This window comes from Lonchura striata, chromosome 5 (genome assembly GCF_046129695.1).
Source record: "Lonchura striata isolate bLonStr1 chromosome 5, bLonStr1.mat, whole genome shotgun sequence".
Classification (NCBI taxonomy): domain Eukaryota; kingdom Metazoa; phylum Chordata; class Aves; order Passeriformes; family Estrildidae; genus Lonchura; species Lonchura striata.
Window position 1 is genome coordinate 57,994,162 of NC_134607.1, and position 23,324 is coordinate 58,017,485.

The following is a 23,324-nucleotide window of genomic DNA, read 5'->3' on the forward strand; positions in this document are numbered from 1 at the left end:
GATCTAGTCAGGGAAATGTGCTGGGGGAAAAGAGGCAGGAGGGGCTTCTTTGCCCCCTCAGCAGAAGTAAGGACTTGGATTGTCTTGACGTGTTATCTGACAACCTGTTTTCAGCTCATTTAGCTAACTCGTCTGCTTCCTGCCGTTGCCCTCTCCTGTTATCCCCATTTAATAGTACTTCCCAGCTTTATGAGGGTGTGATAAGACTATTGCAGGCTGAGAAGTGATCCGATGAAACGCGTGTATGTGTATACATGTGCGAGAGGGAGAGAGACCTAAGAATAATTTCTGCTGTCAAAACCTCTGCGGGGCAAGAAATGGCATTGGCAAGGCTGCTGACAGGTGGGAACGGGATGCCTTGGCACGGTCAGGTCCGTGCAGAGCTTTCCAACCCTGCCGGCCCGTTGTGTTGTGCTGACTGTGCGTGACTCAGCCGAGCACTGCCTCGGTGGCATTTCGCAGTTTGTCTGTAACACAATAGCACTGGAGCGCTGCCGCCCATCAATTCTGAAACTAAAGGGGGCGGCAGCAATGGGCAGGAACCTATTGATTGCTCTGTAAATCAGAAGGCTAAAGGAAAAAGCCCAATTCCCAGGAAAATTGTAGGTCTCTCACCTGCTGCAGGCAGAAGAGTCTGCCACCTCTTCTGGGCATATGCAATATCAGTACTTAACTCTCTTGTGTACAGGGACCATTGATAGTCGGGAGTCTAAGATCAGTGCTCGTTCTTTCCATGTTTTGTGCAGGCAAATGATGGGATTTCAGCAGGGCAGGATTAGGTCAGATAACGGTGCTAGAGGGTTCAGCCTTGCTTATAAAGGAATCGCAAAGAAAAAACGGACAAGTGGACTACTGGAGCTAGTGTGAGCTGGCATAGAAGAGGCAGAACTTGGTACCTCTTCTTTTTGGAATGATGCCTGTTTTTGCAGCAGAAGACAAAGATCTATGACATAGAATTATTATCCCTTTTTCTTTTGCCAGCAGTGGGTTCTGCCCCAGAGACACCTGGCTTTGGGAATGGTAAACTGGAGGATTTAGCTGGTGTCATGTCGGTGAAAGGAAACAGCTCCAGGAAGAGCAAAGGTGTTGCTCAGAGGTGGGATGTGACTGGATTAATGTGGGACAGAGAAAAATGTCGATGCCAGGGCTGAAGAATGCATGCAGTGGAGTTAGAGATTTGGGGGAGATGATGAATTGCTGGGCAGAAGATGGACAGATGGAAAGAGATTTTGGAAGAGGTCCCAAAATTGCCCCATTTAGTACATTTGGGAGAGTCATCGTTCTGCTCATCAGGCATATGTTTTGGGAATGGGCCAGGGGAGTTTTCAACAGAATCAAAATCACAATCTCAGCTTTCTTAAAAAAAAAAAAACCAAACAAAAACCACCAAAAACCACACAAAACAAACAAACAAACAAAAAACCCAAAAAACCCCCACCAACAACAACAAAAAAAAAAACCTGGGGGAAAAAAAAGGAGAAAAGAACATAAACAAAAACCCTGTCAACCAAAAAAAAATTCTCCAAACCAGACTCATTTTTTGGGGTCATTCATTGAAAAGATTTTTAGAAATTAATAAAAATCTTTTTACTGTTAATATCTCTTAGTTTCTTACACAAGTATAATCGGGGGTTTCATATAGATTCAGGACAGATGTAGAGGTAACTTGGGAAAAGTGGAATGACAGGAAATGATGTTGCTCACAACTGAAATGTTCAGCACAACCAAAGCACTTGAGCTAGTGAACCTTTTTTACAGCACATGTTGCCCCTGTGCCACAGACTGTTAATTTTCTCTTACCCGGAGCAGATGGAGAAAATCCCTAGGGATGGGATTTTCTCTTGTGACTGGAAAAAAGTCTCTGTGCACTCTGGAGAGAGAAGAGTCACACCTCTTGCTTTCCTGTGCCTGGGTTAGCAGGAAAGCTCCATGAGGACCGTGGCTATACTGGATCCATATTTTCTTAACGTGCTGAGGGATGCTGAGGTCAGACAAGCATTCCTCTGCTGCAGTGGGGAACTGCTACAATAACTACTCTTTCTGCTGTTATGAGCCACACAAGGATGAGATATTTATTAGGCTAATGAGCAAATTATAATTCAAAGCTTCAGGATGAACAAAAAAAGAAATGTATGTTAGCTCCCAACTGGTACTGGTTGTAGGATCAGAGTCGCAGAATTATTGAATTTCTAAGTTTTCCCAAGTGACCAGTGCTTGGATGAGGTGCAGCTATATATGAGTATATGGTTATGTTCTTAAAGGTAGAAATGTATGAATGCATCATGGTCATAATACAAAAAATGAGGGAAAAAGCAACCTTACCTCATTTCCTGCCTTTTTTAATGTCAATTCCCATTCATAAAGCACAGAGAAAGGGGTATTTTTGTTTCCTAGGGAGATTTTTTTCTTCTCCCTACTAAAAGAAAATGCAGAAAACTTTTGTCATGCATTTAAGTGCAGCTGAGTTTGGTTTGTGGTGTAGAGGTCTAAGCATGCATTAGGACATGACCTAGTGTACCTGTTTTGTATCATCTCTGTATACAGAGGGTTTTGTGTAGATTGTATTGACCTGGTATCCAAAGGCAGTTTTGGATTACAGTTTATCTGTGCTGGATTCAAATCCTCAAGGAGAAATACTCTTTAATCATTCAAGCTGGATGCTGCCTGAGTTTTGGAATCTTGCAAATATGTTGGCATTTATGTAATAAACACAAACTTTAAGAGTGCTGCTTTTCCTTGAGGAACTCTTGACTTCATAAGCTTATATTGTGAGCTGGTTGTTAGGGCTGAGAATTTGCCACTGACTCCCTCTCCCCACCCCAAAACAAACAAATAAATAGAACCATATGTAGTTGACTTCATCCTCCAAACAGGCTCTTTGGCTACTTCCCTATGAAATCAGCAGGGCTTTCTTTTTCCTTCAAGGTTTGAGACATGCCAGACCACTGATGCTATGGGGAGAAGGAAGACGTTAGCCCTAATGATGACTTTTAAGTCAGATGTCAGCTCAGTCTGAAGTATCAGTCATTTTCCCATTGCTAAAGTCACTGCAACATGTTTTTCTTGCCTTGTTCCCTGTGTGAAATGAGTTACTGTAGCAAAAGGGTTTTAAAGACATTCTTTGAGACATTCTTTGTTGTTTGGGTTGAGGTTTCTTTTTGTGGTTGTTGTGGTGGTTTGTTTTTGGTGTGGGTTTTTTTTTTGGTTTTTTTGGTTTTTTTTTTTTTTGGTCCAAAATAGAAACATTTAATAATCTCTTTAATCATAGCTTCAATGTACAGCCAAACAACTTTTTTTTTTTTTCCCCAGTGGCTGTTTCTGGTTTAGGCTTGACATAAATCTGTTTCAATTGGTCAGTGCTGTGATCTACTTCAGACTATGAAGTGGCCCAGGTACAGATCAGCCTGATTCTGCATTTTATTTTGTACGATACTACTGACTTGCCATGTGGCCTTTGCTCAGTCACTTGTAAATTTATCTTTTATTTCCATTATCTTTGAAATCAAGATAGCTCATGCTTGTTTAATATAGTTGATATTAGTAGAAGAGTCTTAATATTAGAGAAGAGGGGACACACCTGGTGACCTAGCAGATTTAGGATGAAGAGCATGAGGGGGCAGAAAGGGACAAGTGACAGAAAAAAAGGGAAGTTTAGACTGAGAGGTACTGGCAGGAGGCTGGTGTTGAGCTGCAGGAATGGGAAGAATTCTTCAAAAAGTGAGAGGAAAGGAGATGCTGCAGATCAAACAAGGAAAGGAAGTGGAGCGCAAATGAAAGCAGCAATTTGGAGAAAGGTGGGTTAAGTCAAGGAGCTGGAAGAAAGCAAGGGGATGGAATTAGGAAAAGGGTATGTTCAGTTCACTTACCTTTGTAGTTTATCTGATTTGCACTTTTCAGACATTAGCCTTATGTTTCTAAACTTAGGGCAAAATGATGCTGGCTTTTTTTTTTTTTTTTTTAAGCATCTGAACACTCTAGATTATCATATTAAATAATTTGGAGTAGGAAGATCTTTAAAGTTTGATCTTCAAGGTCACAATGGTGTCTGATAGCACCCTCCTTTCCCTAGAAAATAGTCCCTCAAACCATTGTGTTAATGGCTTGGCACAGTCCCTTGCCAATTTGTCCTGCTGGTTTTTAAATTATTGTCCTGTGTTGTAGAGGACAACTTCTAACATGTAAAGCATTTAAAACATCATCAAAAAGTAGCTACAGAAAGTTTGAGTCTGTGGATTTTTTGTCTTCCTTTACTGTTTAGAGAGTAATGTGCCTGATTTAAAACTGTGCCAAATAATGCCTTTGGCTTTGTTTGGTTGTTCTCGGTGGTAGTTGTTCCCTTTTCCCTGCTGCCAAGTCTGTGTGTGAGGAAGGACTGGTGAGAAGGGATGCAGCAGGGATGGTTTGTGGTGACTTATTTTGGGAAATAAGAGCGGGATGGCCCATGCAGGGTTGAAACGGGGGGGGAGGGCTGGGGAGTGCTGCTGTTCCTATTGTTCTGCCCGACTGTGTGATTCAGCCACAAAGCAGCTGGTTCTCAAAATTAATGTTTAAAATTTCCCATTTTGAAAAATACTGGTTTAAAATATAATGAAGCACAATAAAAACCATTAAGATTGATACTTCAAAACTACCTGAAGGCAGATGGATCACTTGAAAATTCTCCCAGTAAAAATATTTCTATTTTCTCTCAATGAAACAGTAGGTTAAAGTGTAACCTTGGGTCTCGAATAAGCTTCTGCAGTGACTAATTAGGCAGTGAAAAAGCAGAGAAATCGCCTCACCTCTGACCGCAGCACTAGTTAAGAAAGTTGTGGAAAATATGGGCAACCACTGCAATCCTGAATTGTAAGAAGAAGTGGAGATGGAGCAGCTGCCTCCCCAGGGCTTTGGTAGGTGTTGCATTGACTAGCAGCACCCATAACCACTCCTGCTAAGATTCATAAGGAGGAGAGACTTGTTCCTTCATGCACAATCATCACTCATGGGAGCCAGGGGAGACTTGCTGGGTGTCCGGGTGTGGCCCATGACCACTGGCACACAATGGGGCAGGTGCCCTGCTCTGTCACTGGCATTGGAGGACAGGGGAGTGGTCCTGGGCGGGATGGACCAAAGATGCTGCCAGATGTGGCAGCTCCTGTTAAGCTTTTATCTCCTCCTTCACTGTGGGCTCGTCTCCTTCAGATGGTGACAGCAGTGTGAAATCTTTCAAGAGCCACAACGTTTCCTTGAAAGTTGGGACAGCAGGGGAAGAAGTGGAGAAGAAGATTGTGTTTTTTTTCAAATCTTGTTTAGGCTTTTGTTTGCCTGGGTTTTTTCCCCCTGGAGAGTGCCCAGCTCACTGTTTCAGGCTGGTTTTTGCCTTTGAGAAATTCCTATGAAACAATCAGACGATTTGAGGGTGTGTGAGATGCTTCTGTATTTTGAGTCGTAATCACTTAGGTGAAAAAGAATAAGTAAATTATATATTGAACTGCTAACTGGTGCTGAGGCCTGGTGGTTTCCATGGCAACAGGGCTGGAAATAGCTGCCTGTGACGTCACCAGCAGGCACAGGTAGATCCGAATCCTGTCGTTGCTGTTTCCTCCTGAAGAAGTGAGTGTGGCAGGCACAAACACCTTGACATTGTGACTAGCATACGCAAATATCCCTGCCATGCTGGTGGTACCTGTCTGTCATTAGGGTACATGGAGTTCACTGTGGGCACAGCAGAAGTATCTGGGCCCTCTTGCAGGTACTGAGGGGGATCAGACCCCCCACCCCACACCTCTCTGCATTGGCCACACTGGGATGCAGAGCTGCAGTGTGAGACTTCAGCCCCATGTCCAGCTTGCGGAGCTGGGTCTTCTCCAGTGGCTGGTGATGCCCCAGTTACCCAAGCTGTTCCTCTAATTCATCCTACAGCTGCAGTATTGCATGTGAGAGGGGAGAGATTTCTAAACAGCTCGGACACCATTTCTTCTTTCTGGAGATGGATAGAAGACCTGGTAGGTTTAGGTTTGGTTTTGGTTTGGTTTGGGTTTTTTTGGTAATTTGGGTGATGTAGGTTTTGATTTTGCTGTTTTCTGGAGGATTTGGTTTTATTTTCCCTTTATCTTTTATCTTTGAGAAGCCAGGAATGTAAACTCTGATCTTTTCTGGCATTGCTGAAGGACAAGTGGGAGGTGTAAATGAATCTATGAATGTGAATGTTTAAAATGTTAATGAAAGGGGCGATTGTGGTGAATCTTTAACAAAGACCTTTTCTACTTAAAATACTAATTACTTGTTGAAGTAATTAAGCAAAACAAACAACTAGTCTGATTTAGCAGGGTTATTTGATTATCCTGGCAGAGTCAAGAATGGAGGTTCTACCTGAAGCCTCTTTCACTCCACTGTAGGTACAGGAGTGTCACAGTCCTGTGTGACAGGGACTGACCCACACTGGAGCCTGGTTAGACACAAGCGAGGTGGATGTGAAGAGTAAGTTTCAGTTTAGCTGTGGAATTAAATATCCTTTAGCCAGCAACAACACCCCCCTCACCCCACTAATCTGATTACCTAGCTCCACGCATGATCAAAATCCAGTAGATGTGATAGTTCCTTCCATGTGTTTTCTGGTGTTTGCGTTCAATTTCGTTTTAGCTGTCCTGAGTGATTGCATTCCCAATGTTTTCCTGAGAAGACAAGACTATGTCTCCTGTTAAGGTGATTTGTCCTCTTTTCTCCATGCAGCAACAGTCAGGTTGTGTTGAATACTCAGGTGGCACTGAATGACCCTCTTTTTAGTTTGTGCTTCTCAGAGCTCTGTAGGCAGTTTGGGTCCTGGCTCATTGGCCATTGCTTAGCGAGATCTCTTATTTAGTCTTTGTGTTTGTAAATAATTTCTGCTTCTTGATAATGCACTTGTTGCTCTTCTGCAACCTTTATTTTGTCATGAGGTTTTATTGAGCAGGTTTAGCCCAGAGTTAAATACTAGCTTTCTGGTATGGTTGCAACCAAAATAATTTGAGGATTGTCAGCTCTAGAAACTGCTAATAATACAGTAAGCACATGCAGCAAGTGCAGCTATTTGCTTCCAGCAGTGTCCACCTGTACCCAGAAGTAGCTCTGTCACAACAGTTTTCTTCAGGAGACTGCATCCTGCATCTCCTGTGCCTGTGTCACTGCAATGGCTCTGAGTACCAAATGCTGATGGTTCAGGTGTGATGGCTGGTTCTCTCAGGAAGGGTCTCATACTATCTCTTCCCCTTGCCCTGTAAAAACAGATGTCCTCTGGACAATGGTTTACATGTAGATGTAAATGCTTATCTGTCATGCAAGCATAAAAACATGCAAAGTTTATAAGGAGAAAAATGGCACAGGGCAATGCACAGGCAGTTTTACTGGGTGCTGTGGCTTAGAGAGTGTTGCTTGCAGACAGGGCACTGCACTGACTGCCTATTCTGCTTCACAGGCCATCAGTGACCTATGGACCACAGTTTAGGTGATGCTGTTCTAGGGCCTTATCTGTACTAGAAAAAGGAAGACAAATGATGCATAGTTTATCGTTTTGTTGTAAAGCTAAATGGCATTGTGGAAGGGTGAGGGTGTTTTTTAATGTCAGGAGCCGATTCTTGTGTGTGTTGCAGCTGTGTTGCTGCTGCCAGAGGTGAAATAACTGTCCTGATTTCATCACTGTAGATGCAGATAAATGTAATTGGAGCTACAGAAGACTCCTACCTTTATTATGTAATGCTTTTTGGAAGCATCTCCAAGTATTACTAGCTCCTTTTTTCTTGCTTTAATGGACTTTAAGCCATTCATATTATTATGGCTTCCAAGGGGTTTTTCCTTCCAACTTGGTTTGTAGTCAGTGCCCCAAGAAGTGAATAGATATGACTATGAAAAATATTAAGATCTCCAAAACCTTACTGATAGAAGGGAAACCTTACAAGGCATTCCACTGCAGCTGTCTTGAGTTAGCTGTGCTACCACTAGTGATGAGGCAGAGGAGTTTGAGATCACCTGTGGCTTGATAGAGGCAACATCAGAATTTAGAACTGAACAGCTAGTGCTCAAGGCTTTTGAACAGTCATGAAAACCTAAGCTTTGTTTAGACACCTTAGTCTTAGCTGAGCATTTAGAAGATGCTTTTCCTACTTAGACATGCAGTGATTATGTATGGTATGCCTGAAGGACTACAATCAGCATTTATGTCTTAAGGTACCTACTGCTATTAACACTGGTGGTGTTCCTCACGTTTTCTAACACCTTCTGTCTTTTATGCATCTGTCTTTCAGAAAGTGAAACCTTGGGACAAAAATCAGAGCCGTTTTGTCGTATAGCCATATTGATAGGACAAGAAAGAATGGCACTGTTCAGTGTTCCCATCAGAGTAGTTGGCAAATGCATCTGTCAGGAAGGATTTAGTAATGTGTGTTAAGATAATGAGCCACAGGGAGGTAGATTATGACTTTTCACTCTTTGGGATCTCTACTTTTCTCCCAGTTCACAAAGTCTTCAGAAAAAGGAAAAGCTGTTATTACTGCTGATTGGTTAACTCTTCCAGAGTTCTTGATCTGTGTGATGCTGTGTGTAATACCCGTGCAGTGGTATTGCTTGGGAAGGGTGAAAACCAAGAAGATAAGGGTTTATTGTCTTTAAGCCTGAGGCTCACTCAGGTTTTGGTGGCTGCAATCTCCAAAATTAGATGGTTTGTGTTTGGATTTAGGATATTCTCAATTGGGCCTACTGGGGAGAAACTGCTGTGTATGCATGCTGAAGTAACCACTTTGTCTTTCCTCTGCCACAGAGTGGATGGAAGGGGAAACAGGACCTCATGGAGGAGTGAGGGGTGGGTGGAAGATGATCTTCAGGAACCAGTCTGGTGGCTGGAAGGAGATGGGGCCCATTTAAAATGGCTGCTGCCGCATTCAAGGGGCCATTTTAAGTGTCTGTTATCCTCCTCTTGCTTAGGGCTGTAATTTGAATGAATGTGAAGCCAACAAAAATGTGAGATTCCAATACAAATCTGTTCTGATTTGGGGATTCATCTGAGTCCCAACAATGCATAAAGTACTGTGGAATGAGAGGTGATACATTGTGAAAATGTAAGATATGAATTTTATATTTATTACTGACTTGGCAGGGTGCTTTTCACATCACCATTCTGGTACAATTTTGATTAGATTTTTATGCTGAGCGTCAGAGAAACACTGCTTATGTGTACGTAATTCTCCTTCCCTATTGTGCATCCCTTCTCTGATAAGGAGAACTGTGCTGATGAGACAGGGTTGACAGGCATTGCACTGTGACTATACAGTTCAGACAGTGCCAGTAAAAACTTCCTCTGCCAGTGGGGAGGATGTGTGTTGACAGGGAGCAGAGTGCCACTTGCAGTGGGAGAACAGGTAAGTTTCTGTCTTGCCCAACTGACCTCTGCAAGAGTTTGTAAGGGTGATGGTAGCTTCTGTCATCTTGCTGTGTATGGTGGAACCTATTCAATGGTCCTCAGTCCATGTGTTGATCTCATTTGTCATAAATTGTCGTCTTGTAATGGATTTTATTTATTCCCAGCATACTCTGTCTCTGAACTGGCATTGAAAGCAGGTAAAATTCATTTGCAGATGGAGTGCTGTCTGTTCTCTCTCAGGTATTCATTTGCTTTAGATGGGAAAGTATCAGGGAAATACCCTTCTCTGTAGACTACCTTACAGAGTTAGAGTTCTGGGACAGAGGTAAATCTGATGTGTATATTTCTGTTTGGTTATTTGTGCAACCCTTGTTTTTTATATAGAGCTTTTTACAAGTACTGGTGCATGTATTTCACCTTGCTTTGTGTCCAAAGTAGTAGCACCCCCATTTTATAGCTTAATAAAGAACTGTGTTGTGCAGTTTGAGATGGTGCAGAAAGTCTGTATTAAAACTGGGAAGTAAATCCAGGCTTCTCAGATTCTTGGTTCAGTGTCCAATACTCAGGAAGAATGAGGAAAAAGGCAGGATGATTTTTGTGCTTATTTAAAGATACATTTACATATTTTTGTGTTGAATTGGCCTGCGGAGGTGAACAGCTTCATTTTTCATTAGGATAATTGTCTTGAGAAGGGGTTTAGAAGGATAGAAATGTAGGGGGTTTTTTGCATCTTCACTGCAAACTGTATTGCAATTGTACTGCAGGATTTCACTTGGCTTGTGGCATGTGGTGGAATCGAGATTTTACTTTGTGTGATAATGGCAGAGCAAAACATATGAACAGACGATCGCCAGCAAGTTTATTTACCACAATAAGATTATAAATTATCACTTGGGCTATAGTAGTTTGACTCTGTGATCTTTCTTCATTGCAGTAAGTACTAAAATGTTTGCCTAAGCTATCAGGAGGTTGCTTGATTCAGTGTTACTGTGACTCAGCTGGCAAATGGTAACTTGTTAATTGTGGTAACTCAATTGCTTATTTCTGTGTCGATAGCTCTTAAATTGATTTTGGTGGATAACCATTGTCAATGGAAGGCAAGTGAAAGGAAAAGCCTGGGATTTACCTGGATGTAATCACTATTCTCTGAATAGTCTGGAAAGAAGCAGATCTGCTTGTTGAGCTGATGGCAGAAAGAAATGGGAAAAGTTTAGTCTGCATCTATGTTACTGTCCTACTGCAATAAATCTGTCACCCTCATCTGAACTGTGAATTTTTATATTTAGAGTTTTGGCTGCAAATGGACAAAGCTGAAGGTGGTGTTATATAGGTTAGTATTTTATTCCCTATCCTCCCACAGCTGGAGGACTGACTCTTTGTGGAAAAGGTAGTGAGCTTTCCCCTTGGTGAGAACCAAGCTGGGCTTTTGGGCATCAGTCCACAGCTTCACATTATCCAATAGTGATGTGTGAAGTCAGGTGGCTCCGGCCTATGTGAAATGAACTTGTGGTCTGTACCCAGCCCTTGGACTGTAGATCTTCTCTCTAAGGTCTAAAACCTTAAAATAGCCTACATTCAGGGTCCCCCTCTCCAGGAGGAAACCTTGCTTTCAATGTAAAACCACTGGCACTTACGCTTGCTGATGCAAGGAAGTTGGCATGCAGTACGCTGGGGTGTGAGTTTATGGCTCCCCCGCTGTTCTTGACTCTTCTGTGTGGGCATTTTTCATATGCAGTTAAGAGCTGAGCTGCTTCCTCTGGCAGTGTTGAATAAGAGTGGCTACAGCATGAGTCAGTGTGCAGTGCCCAGTGTGCCATCCGCTCAGAACCCAGCTTATCGCTCCCTTCCCAGGGTGAGCAAGCCTCGGGAAATGTTTGGATTTTACAGGAGGCCGTGCAGGATCAGAGCAGCAGCAAGGTGATGGGGTGGGACTGTGGGGCTGTGAGACCAGCAGGGATGCACGTGCCATAGCAGACACAGCTGGGACGTGTCGGGCTTAAGTGTGCCCCGGTCAAGGCAGGAGCATCGGTGATGGAAGCGGAGAGAGCCTGTGTGGGGATGGGGACATCGTTCTGCAGAGCCAGAAGCCAGGGGAGCCTCCGGATCACGCTGGGGCAGGTCGTACCGGTGGGACCTCGCCTCTCCCCTGCCTTTGCCCCACGCTGCCTTGGCAGAGCCCACGGGGAGGCCGACGGTGCTCGGCGGAGGAAGGAGGGGAGCAAGTGCTTCCCGCGGTGGAGCAGGAGCTGGCATCTGAGCAGCCTCACCTCTGCCCCACTGGCTCTCACCGACCCTTCCTGGCTGCCTGCCGCCTCTCTCCAGCTGCCAGCCCCCCGCCCGCTGGCAGGCACCGCATCCCCTGCCGGGGCCGGGAGCAGGGAGGAGAGGGGTGGGCTGCTGAGAGGACCAGCTCCCTCGGGCCCCCGATCCAGCCCAGCGGAGCGGCGGGCTGCTCCCCGGCTCCCCGTGTCAAGCGCGTGTTTAAGCTTGTGCTAGTCTCCTGGACACCTTCCCGGTGAGTTTTCCAGAGAATGACTACAGATGAAATGCAATTAGACACAGATGGAGGGGGGGGGGGGAGGGGTGGGAGATGAGCCGAGTTTGAAAATGGGGGGAGGGGAACGATTGATTGCGAGGCCGTGAGGCAGGACCGGCATGTGCGGGAGAGATGAGTACGAGGATCAGAGGTCCCCGCTGGGAAACGCTCGCTGGGCTGGGGCCGGGAACCTGAGGAGGTCTCTGTGCTCTCAGCTGCTGCCGCCGCCGCTGTTGTGGTTGTTGGAGAGCCAGAGGAAAGCAGCAGGCGTGTCTCAGGGATGATTAATCATGTATGGCAGCAGTGAGGAAGGAGGACGCGGTGTGCACACGGAGACCAGCACCTCCCCTAGCCCTGCGCGCCTTTGGCTCGCTGACAGCGATCTCTTCTGCTCGGAAAACCAGTCCCAGAGGAGGGCAGCCAGGGGGGGACCGTGTTTCGCCTGAGCCAAGAGACCGCTCCTTACCCACCCCATCCTCCGGGAATTTTAAGACTTGAGAAACTTAAATCTCCTGGGTCTGGAGAAGAATGAAAAAAAATGTGAAAGCAGAGAGTTGAACTAGTCCAGGTGGGAGGAGAGACAGACCTGTCTGAAGGTTTAATTAGTGAGGAGAATGGAAAGAATAAAGGTAGGTTTGGCAACAGCAGGCTGCAAGTGCTTCCCAGTTGAGATGGGGACAGGGCATGGACCAGTCCCGATTGTTGTTGCAGGTCTCTCTTTGCCTCAGGACTTGTCAGCCACCTCTCCTTCCACACCTCAGCAATACCCGAAAGGGAAAAAAAACCCAAACAAATAAAAATATAATTTGGCTTTCTCTTGGGGAAAACGTTTGGGGAAAGCATTTGGTTTTAAATCTCCAGGATATGACTTTTATTGCTGTAAAGAAAAGCTTAAGAAATAGGAACCTGCCTTTTTTTTCTGTGTGTATGTATGAGATTTTTTGTGAGGTCAGAGCCCCATACCAGCTGAGAATATCAAAAACTTCCAGAGAAGGAGACAGGGCTAAACCAGGACCACTGGCAGGCCTATAACTTTTTACCAGGCTCCTCAGTCCAATGGCTATTACCTGCAGTGGTCTGCACTCACATCTTCCCCTTTTAATTTCTCCTGCAAGCAGGGGAAAGTGTCCCCTTTTCTCTACATCCCTCATCAAAGATAAGGCAGTATTCCTCCCTATAATTTACAGTCCCTTTAACCTTAAAGATGCCCCTTTCACAGTCTGTAACACTTCTTTTTGAGAGCTTTGCACTGAAGGAAGGTGTTTGATTGTATTATCCTACCCCTGTTTCCCTCTGCTCAAGATTTGCTCAGACACCTTTAACTACAGTGCTGTCTTCTGTCAGTGAGGTGAAATCACTGAGCTAATTTTTCTAAGGCTGCTTGGACTCACTACCTTTATGTTTGCCCCTGCAAGATTGCTAGAGAGTGTTATTGAATGCTTTTAAACAGCTCCACATTTTCCACATCCCACTTCCTCATGCGATGCAGAGCTGTGGCCAGAATCTGGAATGTACTAATTTCTTTATTTTCCTCCTTTTTCCCCTTAATTGTTCTAAATGTAGCTAAGTAGTATTTCACAAAGCTAAATATCATCACAAAATAAGAGAGGAGTAGGGCATAGATTGTTCAGACGTGGGACTGAAATGGGTCTCTCCAGACAGAGTGAAGTTTGTTATGAAATGTGTGCTGCAGAGCTACAGAAAGCTAGGCTGTTGTTGGGGAGATTGGAGGTACCTTTGTATGGTTGTTTTGGGATCCCTGGATTAAAAATAAAAAAAGCAGTGTAGTTTTTCAAGCAGAATCAAACACATTGGTGGCATCAGAAGCTAACAAACCAAGAGCTGAAATAAATACTTAATGCTCCTCCCTGTGAGACCTCTGCTCACAGCCAGTAGTCATGGAAAACAGGAGAAAACAGATGTGAATGCCCAAGCAAGTGAATAGTAGTGCTTCATTCATTGCTGTTTTGAAGTGAGATGTTTTCCTCTCCTCACCAATCTGCCAAGCTTCTTTTTTGGTTTCAGTGGCCTGAAACAGTGGTGGGAAGAAGGTGCTGGAAGCAGCTGGTATATTGCATCTATGCCAGCCCAGCAGGTCTGATTTTGGGATCTGGGCAGAGCTCTTTTGCTGAGGATGTGTGGAGGGGTGTCTCTGCCTTGGCTGAAGGGCCCATCTACTTGTTTTGAACGGATGGATTGAGAACAGGTAGAAGAGCAGGAGGGCATTCACAGGCTGGTACAATTCAGCTCCATTTGGAACTTTTCCTGAAACTCTTTCTCTAAGGGTGAGCAGCAAAGGGTGGGGCAGCTGGTGGTCTGTGGCGCCTTCTGCATCCACCAAGCGACTGAAGGGAGTGGGGGTCATGCTAAGGCTTATCCCACAGTATATGTAGTTTAAGAAAAAACAGGGACAAGAGGATGCATTTTTTTTCACTCAGCTGGTGGTTGGGCAGCAAGAGGAATGTGTTGCTAATTAATGTGAACTATTGATCACATTTGGACAGAAGTGATGCTGTGGAGGGGAGTAGTGTCCACCTTTGCGCTATTGGACCATCCAGAGGTTATTCAGTCCTTTTCCAGTTCGGGGACCATATTGGCAACCCTCCAGCTTTGTGTTGCCTTCCAGCAGCAGTGCTGGTGGCAGTGGCAGGGTCCTTGGCCCTCTGGGGACTGTAGCTTGCAAGAGTGGGGGTGGGCAGGACTCCCCCATCTCAGCTGGCACCTTGGGAGCCACCTGGTCCCCTCCCCTGCCAGGGGATGCTTTCTGACTGTGTAAGGGGAGCTTTTGGAGGAGCCAGGGGCTGGCTGCCAGGCTTCCTTTAATTCCCCCAGCTGGCAAACAGGAGGCCTGTGTCGGTTGCCGGGGCAATGGCGGGAAGCTGTGTTAGTTTAATGAAGCATTGGGAAGGCTGCTGTTTATTTCGGGGGAGCGGGGGCTCTCTCGTCTGCCAGGATGGTTTGCCGGGATGGAGGGGCAGCTGCCAAAGGACTTCTAGGCCACGAGTGCCATGCTCTTCCCCTCGACTGCTGCCCTCAGCCCTTCTCAGGGTGCAGAGGCCAGCATCAGGTCCATCCCTCAGCAGTGCATGTCTGTCTCCTCCCCTTCCACTCGTTTTCGGTGCCATGCTGTCAAACTTGTTCTCTTCCAAAAGCACCTGCTTTTTCCCAGGGAACACCCCCCAGTCCCACTTGTGTGTTGAGGACCCAGTGCTCACCTTAGGCAGGGTGCCTCCCTTCCTGCATGTCCCTCCCCGTTCACTGCCTGCCTGGAGTACAGTGGTTACCTGATTGGGGTGTTGAACTTACTCCTTTATTTAAGCAAATGAAGACTTGAAGCATCAATGTAATCACAGTAAAGGTGACCTACAAAGGAGGGAGGAGAAGAATGAAGAGGGGGAAAAGGGGGAAAGTGCCTTGCATTATGCCCCTTTTCTGGTGTCTCTTTTTGAATTAAAAGGGATCTAATGGGGGGCTTGGGCTTTTTTATCCTTCTTTGCTTCTTTTCTTCTCAGCGTGTTATTTCAAATACAAAAGGATTTCTGGTCTTGTTTAACCTCTAGGGGGGAGGGGGAATTTGATGCACAACTTGTGCACTAATAGGCTTATGACTATTCAGATAAAACTTCATTAACGAGTGTTTAAAAAAATAAACCTTATTCAGACGTGTTAAAAATCAAGAGAGTGTAAATGGGTGTGAACAAACAAATACTAGGTGGAGAGGTTGTCTGAAAGTTCAGTAAGCCGTGTCCATTTAATAAAAGGCTAAGAAAAAGCCTCAGGCCACAGAGTGATGAATTTTCACACAAAAAAAGGTGAAATAACATTATTGTCTTGCAAAGGGGAAAAAAAGGCCTTTTCATATGTGAAAAGAGAGACGTATTTGGTGAAGATTCACAGACAGAAATGCACCTGATTTTTTTTATTCTTTTCTCCCCTCCCCCGCTTTTTCTGGTTCCCATTTAAAATACTGTATAAACAAATATGTCCTGGATGATGCTTCCTCAGCTGGTGTTGCAGCACATCCCCTTGTCCTGTAGGAGCAGCTTTCCACACCGGCCCTTGCCAGGACCAAGTCCCCTCTCCCTAAGCACAGTGGCACATGACGTGTGTCCGTGCCCAGGGTGGCAGTGTCCCGCGGGGTTTGCACGCTGCCTGTGCCAGCCTCCTCCAGCACAAGGAGCCGTCTCTCGGCTGAAGCCCACATCAGCCCAAACTCTCCGACGCCCTGTTGCTAGCCTGCCTCTCTGGCCCGTTTCTCCCTGTACGTGTGAGTCTCGTGCCCTGTGGAAGGCTGGTAATTAAAAAACCATGGAGAGGGATATTACTGAGTTAACAGTAGTTATTTGTGAGGCTGCTGGAGTGGGGGGGAGAGAGATCTATCCCCAGGGAAAGCTGCACTGACGAGGGGTGGGGGGGAGCAGGAGGGAGGAGGAAGTGGGGGCGAGATTGGCAGGTGACTGCCAGCTCCGAGGAGATGACAGCGGCAGCAGCTCCGCCAGTCCCACTTGAACACTGCACTGCAGGTACTGGGTTAATGGGTGGGAAGTGGTGAAGAAGAATATCAGGGTGGGTGGCTGGAGGGGAGGGTGTTGGCATGGGGGAGTTGATTTTTGTTAAATGCCAAGATAGAGATGACACTCTATATACATGTAATCATTAGGCTTCATTCCCAAGAATATTTTCCTTCATATAATTTTTTAAATGCAGAGAAAGCTTTCCCCAAACCTGACAGTATTCTACCTACAATCACTTTCCCTTTGCCAAATACTACCATGCTCTACAAAAATGGTCTGAAATGCTGTACTATTTTTGACCATTGCATTTGGGTTATTTGTAGTGAAATTATAATTTTTAAGGTGCTAGGAATAGGCTCCTCAGTCCCACATCATCTCCACGTAGCAAGGCCTTTTTACTGAATGTGAGACTGCATTACAATCTAAACCTCACAATTTTCTTGTTTGATAACACTGACTATCCAACTAGAAAATTCATGTATCCTCCTTTTGCAGGACTGGCAGGCTAGACCTAGACTGAAGTCCTGATTGACATCTGCAGACAGCATTCTTGCTCGTGCGCTCTCTCTCTCTCTCTCTCTCTTTCCCCTGTGCTCGTGCTCTTTTCCCCCGTCTATTCCTTTTCAGAGGGCAAAACATCTGTTTGCAAAGGGCTGAGGACACACACTGCACAGGGAGATAAAAGCTAAGAGCCCTCATCCTGTGTAAGAGTTCACAGATCTGTAACTCAGGGAGCTGGCGACAGGGTTTGACAAGGGTTGAAATCCTTCTGTCTTTCTCCGGTCTTGTATATTTGAGTTTGAAAAACAAAACCACCTGGGGTTATCTCAGGTGTGCAATATTGAGGATTTAGATGTCAGCTTTGCTATCAATTTCATTCTTTGTGCATAAAGAGAGAAAGAGGATCACAGATTTGCACCTAAGCTACACAGAGTGTTGGCAGTGCCTTGGTTTATCACAGTGGAGGAAGCCCATGCTTCTCCCTGCCCACTACAGCAGAGTTAAGTCCCAAGGGCCTACACAGACAGTGCCTCAGTTGGAGTCCTGTCCTTTCTCTCCCTGCAGCAGAAGCCAAGTTTAAGGAATTGGCTGAGAGTTCAAGGTGCACGTATGATTGTAGACCTGCGTGGTACAGATAGCAAGAAAAATAAGCTTCAAAAGCATTGCTATCCTTTTCTCTCCAAGCAACAACAGCCCTCTGTGAAATATTTAGCCATAAAGATATGACTTTTCTTTTTGACCTGCCATGATTATGGAGAGGGCCACCACCTATGCCTGTGCACCTGTGGTGTTACAGATTTTAGTCCAGAGACTAGGTAAGGTGTTCTCAGCTGTGAGAACAGCTGATGGGATGGTCTGAACATCCAGTTTAACCTGTGACTCAGAAATCATGCTGGTTCGCTTATCAGAAACACTGGCAACAAAAGGGACAAACCCCTTTTGATTTTCCAGGACTGACATAATTTATATTACATGGAGATACATATTTTGACTGCTTGACAAAGAAAATCATGCCGATGACAGCTTTTTGTCAAGCAAGTAATCCTACTAAATGGAAGCATGACCAGCACCATCCGTTTTTGAGGTCTCTTCTGGTAATTTCCAGAGTCCTGGTATAGCCAATTTTATGGAACTGTTTTAATCTGGTGACTACCTGCAGTCTTTGCTGAACAGCACTAGAAGCATTGGGCATTTAGCAGCTTTGAAAATTACATCATAGGCATCTTAAATGTACTTCGCAAGCGTGCATTGGTTTTAAAGCTTAGCAGCTGGCCTTTTGGCCATATATATAGATCACACACAACTCTGGCTTGCTTATCAGGAATGGCAGTTAGTTGAATGCAGAGAAAAAATATTTTCCCTCCTGCCTTCGCCTTCTCCTTTCCTGTTTTCTGTGTGGAATGAGGATCTTGGGGATGCCTTCAGCTGGACCATAGACCCCCTGGCCTGTCAGTTTTGCTAGGGATAGAGGGGACTTGTTGTGTAAAGTGCTACAACCTGCTATATTTTCACTCTTACTGCTGTGTGGCAGCAAGAGTTTTAGATGCATGAAATCTTGCTTAGGTGTAAGGGGGCTGGGGGAAGACACCAGAAGAAGAAACTGCTAGTTCAGAGCTCACAGTTAACAGGACTGAGATTCTGAGCAAGTCTCAGGGTAGTGGGAACGGGTAACACAAAGCCAGCACTGGGAGCTCATTTTAATTTCAACCATCTTGTGTGTGTGTAGTTAGCTGTCTTTGTTTAAAGAACTTGGCCTTCAGGTAGATTTTATTTGGATGGCTTGCTTATCCAAAGAACATTAATGACTTTCCTTGAGGAGTTGCAGCCAGTACCTTTGCACCCTGGTTCTCCTCTAGCCCTGTTTTCTCTTTTCCATAATCTCCCAGTGCCCGGCAGCAAGCCTTTAGGGTACATGCGCAAGCAAAAGGAGCTCGAGTTGGGGAATTAATATTCCTGGAACATAACACCAGCAGCATGCACACGCTGAGGAGAATATTAGAGCTATTAGCGGTGGGAGTTTGGAGTGCATGCAATATCTAGATGGAGAATTCAGTGTGATTAATCTGCCTCTAAGCAGCAGCCTCCGGGCTCTGGGAATTCTGTGGCACGTTTGAAATCAGAACTTTTTTTAATTACCTTTCCGCATCAACAAAACAATTGCAGTTGTGTGAAAATAAGCCCATTCAGTCCCTGCCCTGTCTCTGTTCTTTTTTTTTTTCCCTTTTTCCTTTTTGGTTGAGGCATGCTGCTGGTGCCCTGAGTATTCACAGTCCCGACAGCTCTGACAGCATTTTGCACAAGAGCAGAGGGACTTAACCTGGGAGGCTTGGCCAGCCTCCAAGTCAGGTAATTGCATCGTGGGCCAAGCTGGAGCAAGCCCATGCTAGTCGGTGTGTATGTGTTAGATTCCTTGCTCTTTCCCCCTTCTTTTCTCCTCTTCCCAGCAAATGCCTGTGCCTCCCTTTCTCCCCCATTCACCTCCTCACCTTGCATTCTGGCATGTTGGCAGCCATGTTGCCTCCCTGCCACAGGTAGGTTGAGTGAGATTCCCCAAGAGAGGAAGAGTGGGATAAACATGGAGGTTTCCTCTCATGCAGTCAGCAGGGTGGGAAAAAGTAGATAAAAAAATTAAAGGAGTTGATATAAAAATGGTAGTAAAGTTATGGCCATACAAGGAGCAAGACGTGCTGAAAGATATGAGATTGGATGGGGACCTCCCTGCTTGCAATTCATACCTTTTCCCTCCCTCTCACGAGCAGAGGCAGGAGAGTTTATTCCATCCATTTCAGCCTGGTTTATTGCTGTACTGGCATGGAGACACTGTAAAACAACAGGGGAAATCTTCCCTAACACAGTGGCTGTGCCAGGGCTGGGATGATGCCCTAAGGCACTGGGATTCAGAGCTGATGTGGGAACAGAGGCTTTGGCCGTGGAGCAACTCCAACCTGGAAGACCATCTTCTGGATGCCTGGATTTTATGCTGGAAGCACATAGAGCTGCTGGGGTACAAAAGTTTCTGACAAGTGTCTTGGGTTTCCAGTGCTGGTGCCAGCCCTCTGGGGCACCACAGGCACTCATGGGTGCTCCCACCATCCAGCAGTAGCAAGTTGGGAATGTACTTGCCAGCTGGTTCATGGCAGGGATCTGGATTGCTTCCTCCTCACTTCTCACTCGCTCCACATACAGATTTCCCTCCTGCCTCACTGGCAGGTTGTGGAAAGGGGCAAGCTACCATGGTAGTGCTGTTTTCTCCTCCCTTCCAGGTCGACATGGTGATGGGAATTAGTTTGTAGCTCTTGATGAGGGCATGGATGGAGGTTAGAGAGAGGACTGGACACACTGTGTGGATCACAAGCTGTCTTCCTTTTGGCTCTGCAGTTCCAGTAACTTCATAAATATAGCATCTGCAATTAGCACAGTTTAATTTTTTAAAATTTATTTTTAATTTCTCTTGGCTGTGCCCTTGACTTATTCCTCTGAATTCCTGGCCTTCCAGCATGATTAGCACAGTGTGTTTGAGCTGCCTTGCTTCAAAAGGTGAAAAAAAAAAAAAAAAACCAACACATTTTAAACACAAAGAACAGATTTTTTTTTTTTTGGGCTTATTTACTGACATGTTTGAGGTGGTGTTAAATTTTGAGAAATTGATGTTAAAAAAATATACCAGCTGAATAAACAATTAAAAAAAAAGCCCCAAATCTTACAACTTTCCAGGTCACATTAAGCTAATAGCTACTTAATAAGCCTTTTTTTTCTTCTAGGCTCCATTTCAGAAATGACTGCAGAAGTCTTATATCATCAGCTTTTGCTCCCAGAGCAACATCCGAGCATTGCATTGTATTGGGAGTACATCAAAGTCTCCTGGCCTTTCTTTCATCTACCCCAGTCTGTCTTCCCCTCCCCAGGGCACCTAAAACCTAAAAATACACTAGGGGATCAAAAACTCCACTCTTTTCCCTATTGCCTTGCTTAGGCCTTACATACAACTCTGTTACCTTTACTCTGACTGCTTTTTCTCAAATTGTAGTTTAGTAGTGATTTCAGATCCTCAGGTGTGGGGAAGAAACCCCAAGTGCCCACTGCTGAGCCTTACCTCTGCCCGGCCCACAGCTCCCAGGGCTCTGGCACAGAGTTGTGTTCACTCTGCGTGGCCCTGCTTGCCCGGTGGCTCTCAGTGCTGCCTTCCCTGTGTGTCTCGGGCACAACCCAGAGCATCTGCCTCTTTCTGTCCTTACTGTGCCATCCCCTCTACTGTGCCCCCTGAGCCTCTCCTGTGGCCGCTGCCACCCCTTGATCTTCACCGCAGCACCTCATCCTGCTCCAGTCCCAGCAGGTCCAGAGGGGCCATGGCAGGTGCACTGTCCCAGAAGGGCTGCTGGTGCCTGTGCTGCGCTGGAGGATGGCGCCTGGACTGGCGCTTGCTGTCTGTCCTGCCCAGGCCACTTTTAGAAGGTATTTCCACTGTGGTCACAAAGTTTATTTGTGAAGAAAAGCCACCAAAAAAAACCCAAACCCACAACAAAAAAAGGAGTATGATTTATTAAAAAAAAAAAAAAAAAAAGCCATTTTCTTGGCCAGCCATTTCCTGAGTTCCCTTTGTTACTACTGCAGATATGTGTTTGAATAAGAGCCTTTTCCCCTCCCCTCTCCTATTCCTCCCTGTTCTACCCTGCAGTGAAGTCACAATCCGGCGTTTGTGGGCTCTGTGTGATGTCAGAGACTCGGTCTTGTGACTTCACCGGCGGGCTCAAAGCAGAAGGTGCAGACGAGGCTGAGAGAAGAGAAAAAAAGCCCCCTCCTCTCCTCTTCCCTCCCCCCCTCCACCCTCTCGGTTTATAAAACCAGTAGCTGAGATAAATCGGAAGGGGGTGGGGAGAAGCAGCAGGGAAAGCTGAGAAAGATGCCAGAAAGGTACAGTAAATGGGCTTTATCTCTCTCTCCCTCTCCCTGAAAGTTGAGAGTGGAAAATTGCCCTGCAGAGGCCAGCTCTCGCCGACCACGCGCGGCGGCGGCGGTGGCGGCCGTGTGTCTGCGGCGCCCCGTGCGTGTCACCCGCCCCCGCGACGCCGCCGTGCCCACCCGGGGTGCCCGCGGCGGGTGGGGGGCTGCGGGCGGGGGGCGGGGGCGGCGGGGCAGCCGGAGCCCGGCGTGGCTGGGCACGGCGAGCCGCTCGCCTTGTCCCTTTTCAAAGGCCCCAGCTGTTGGCTGCTCGCTGCAGTCTGGCTCCTGCGAGACCGACATAAATGGGTTATGGGGTTTATGCATATGCCGGGGGGAGAGGTGTCCCCCTCCCTATTTTCTTCCCCATGTATTTCTCGTTGATGATTTTTTTAAACATTTATTTTGTTTTGGTTTTGGATGTGGTTGGCTTTTGGTTTTTTTTGTTTTTTTTTTTTTTTTTTCTTCCCTTGCTCTGCAGGCTCAGAGTAGCACGGGGGTGGATAGGGAGGGGGCCTGCCATTCCCCCGTGATATGTGGGTGCATCAGGAGGGAGAAGGGCAAGGCCTCAGGGTCACATTCTCAAGGGCTGTGAGATATGATTTCTTCTTTAATGTCTTAATTCTTTTTTTTGGGGGGGGGGGTGTTGGTGATTGTTGTTTTTTTAACTGACAGCTGCACAATAGCAATGTGGGTGCACCAGCAAACAGCAACCTAAAAAATATTTTTAAAAAATAAAAATTAAAAAAAAAAAAGGGGAGGAGGAAAATGGGGGGGAAGTGGGGGGTTAGCTTGCCCCTCCCTTCTTTGGTAATTTTTTCCCCTGTGTCAAATTTACTGTTCACTTGAGATTTTGGACAAAGACGGGGGCAGTGGGTGGGCTGCTTTGAGTTTTGTGATATAATATGACTGGAGCAAGAGAGTAAAGTGCAGACAATTAAGGATCAGTGCGAGGGCTTTGCTCATTCAGTCTGTTGAGGAAGCCGTCATTTTGTGTTAGTGTGCGTGTCTGGAGGAGGAAGGATAGTGGAGAGTGACAGTGGAAGGATGCCTGATGTTGTGGTGTATTTGTACTTGCTAAATGCCTGCTCCAGGAAAGGAGGGCTTCAAAAGAAAGGGATTAGCGAAAGAGGGTCCTTCTGAATTCACCCTTTGGTGAAGCCACTTCGGACTGGATTCTCACTACTGGGAATGTGGTGTTTTGTTGCCTCCATGAAAGGGGAGGGCTGAGAAACGAAAAGGGCAGGTGTCAGGCAGGCTCCTTGCTGCCACCGCTCTGCCTACGTATGTCACCCTGATCACCCCGATGACCGGTGGCTTCTCTGCTGCTCTGATTCCTGAAGCTCCTGTGAAAAGCGCTGCATCCCGACTGTCTTCAGGGCCAGGCTTCTCTCCGTTCCCGGGTCACTTGGGTCCTGCTGCTGCACTTCACTCCTAAAGACCCAGAGCACCTCCTGCTTTTGTA

At 46.0% G+C, this 23,324-nt stretch overlaps 1 protein-coding gene across 8 annotated transcripts in view; it reads left to right on the forward strand.

The window, feature by feature from the left end:
- TCF20 (transcription factor 20) overlaps positions 1-23,324 on the forward strand; it is a 140,826-nt gene that overhangs the window by 42,708 nt on the left and 74,794 nt on the right. Inside the window, exon 1 of one of the 8 annotated variants that reach the window (XM_077783616.1) lies at positions 5,799-5,984. The exons of 5 other annotated variants lie outside the window; for them this stretch is intronic. The gene's annotated coding sequence lies outside the window, so the exon portion shown is untranslated. Of the gene's footprint in view, positions 1-5,798; positions 5,985-16,320; positions 16,430-21,679; positions 21,833-23,324 lie in introns of those variants that run through there. 2 more of the 8 variants (XM_021552790.3, XM_021552789.3) reach the window with 2 other exon arrangements.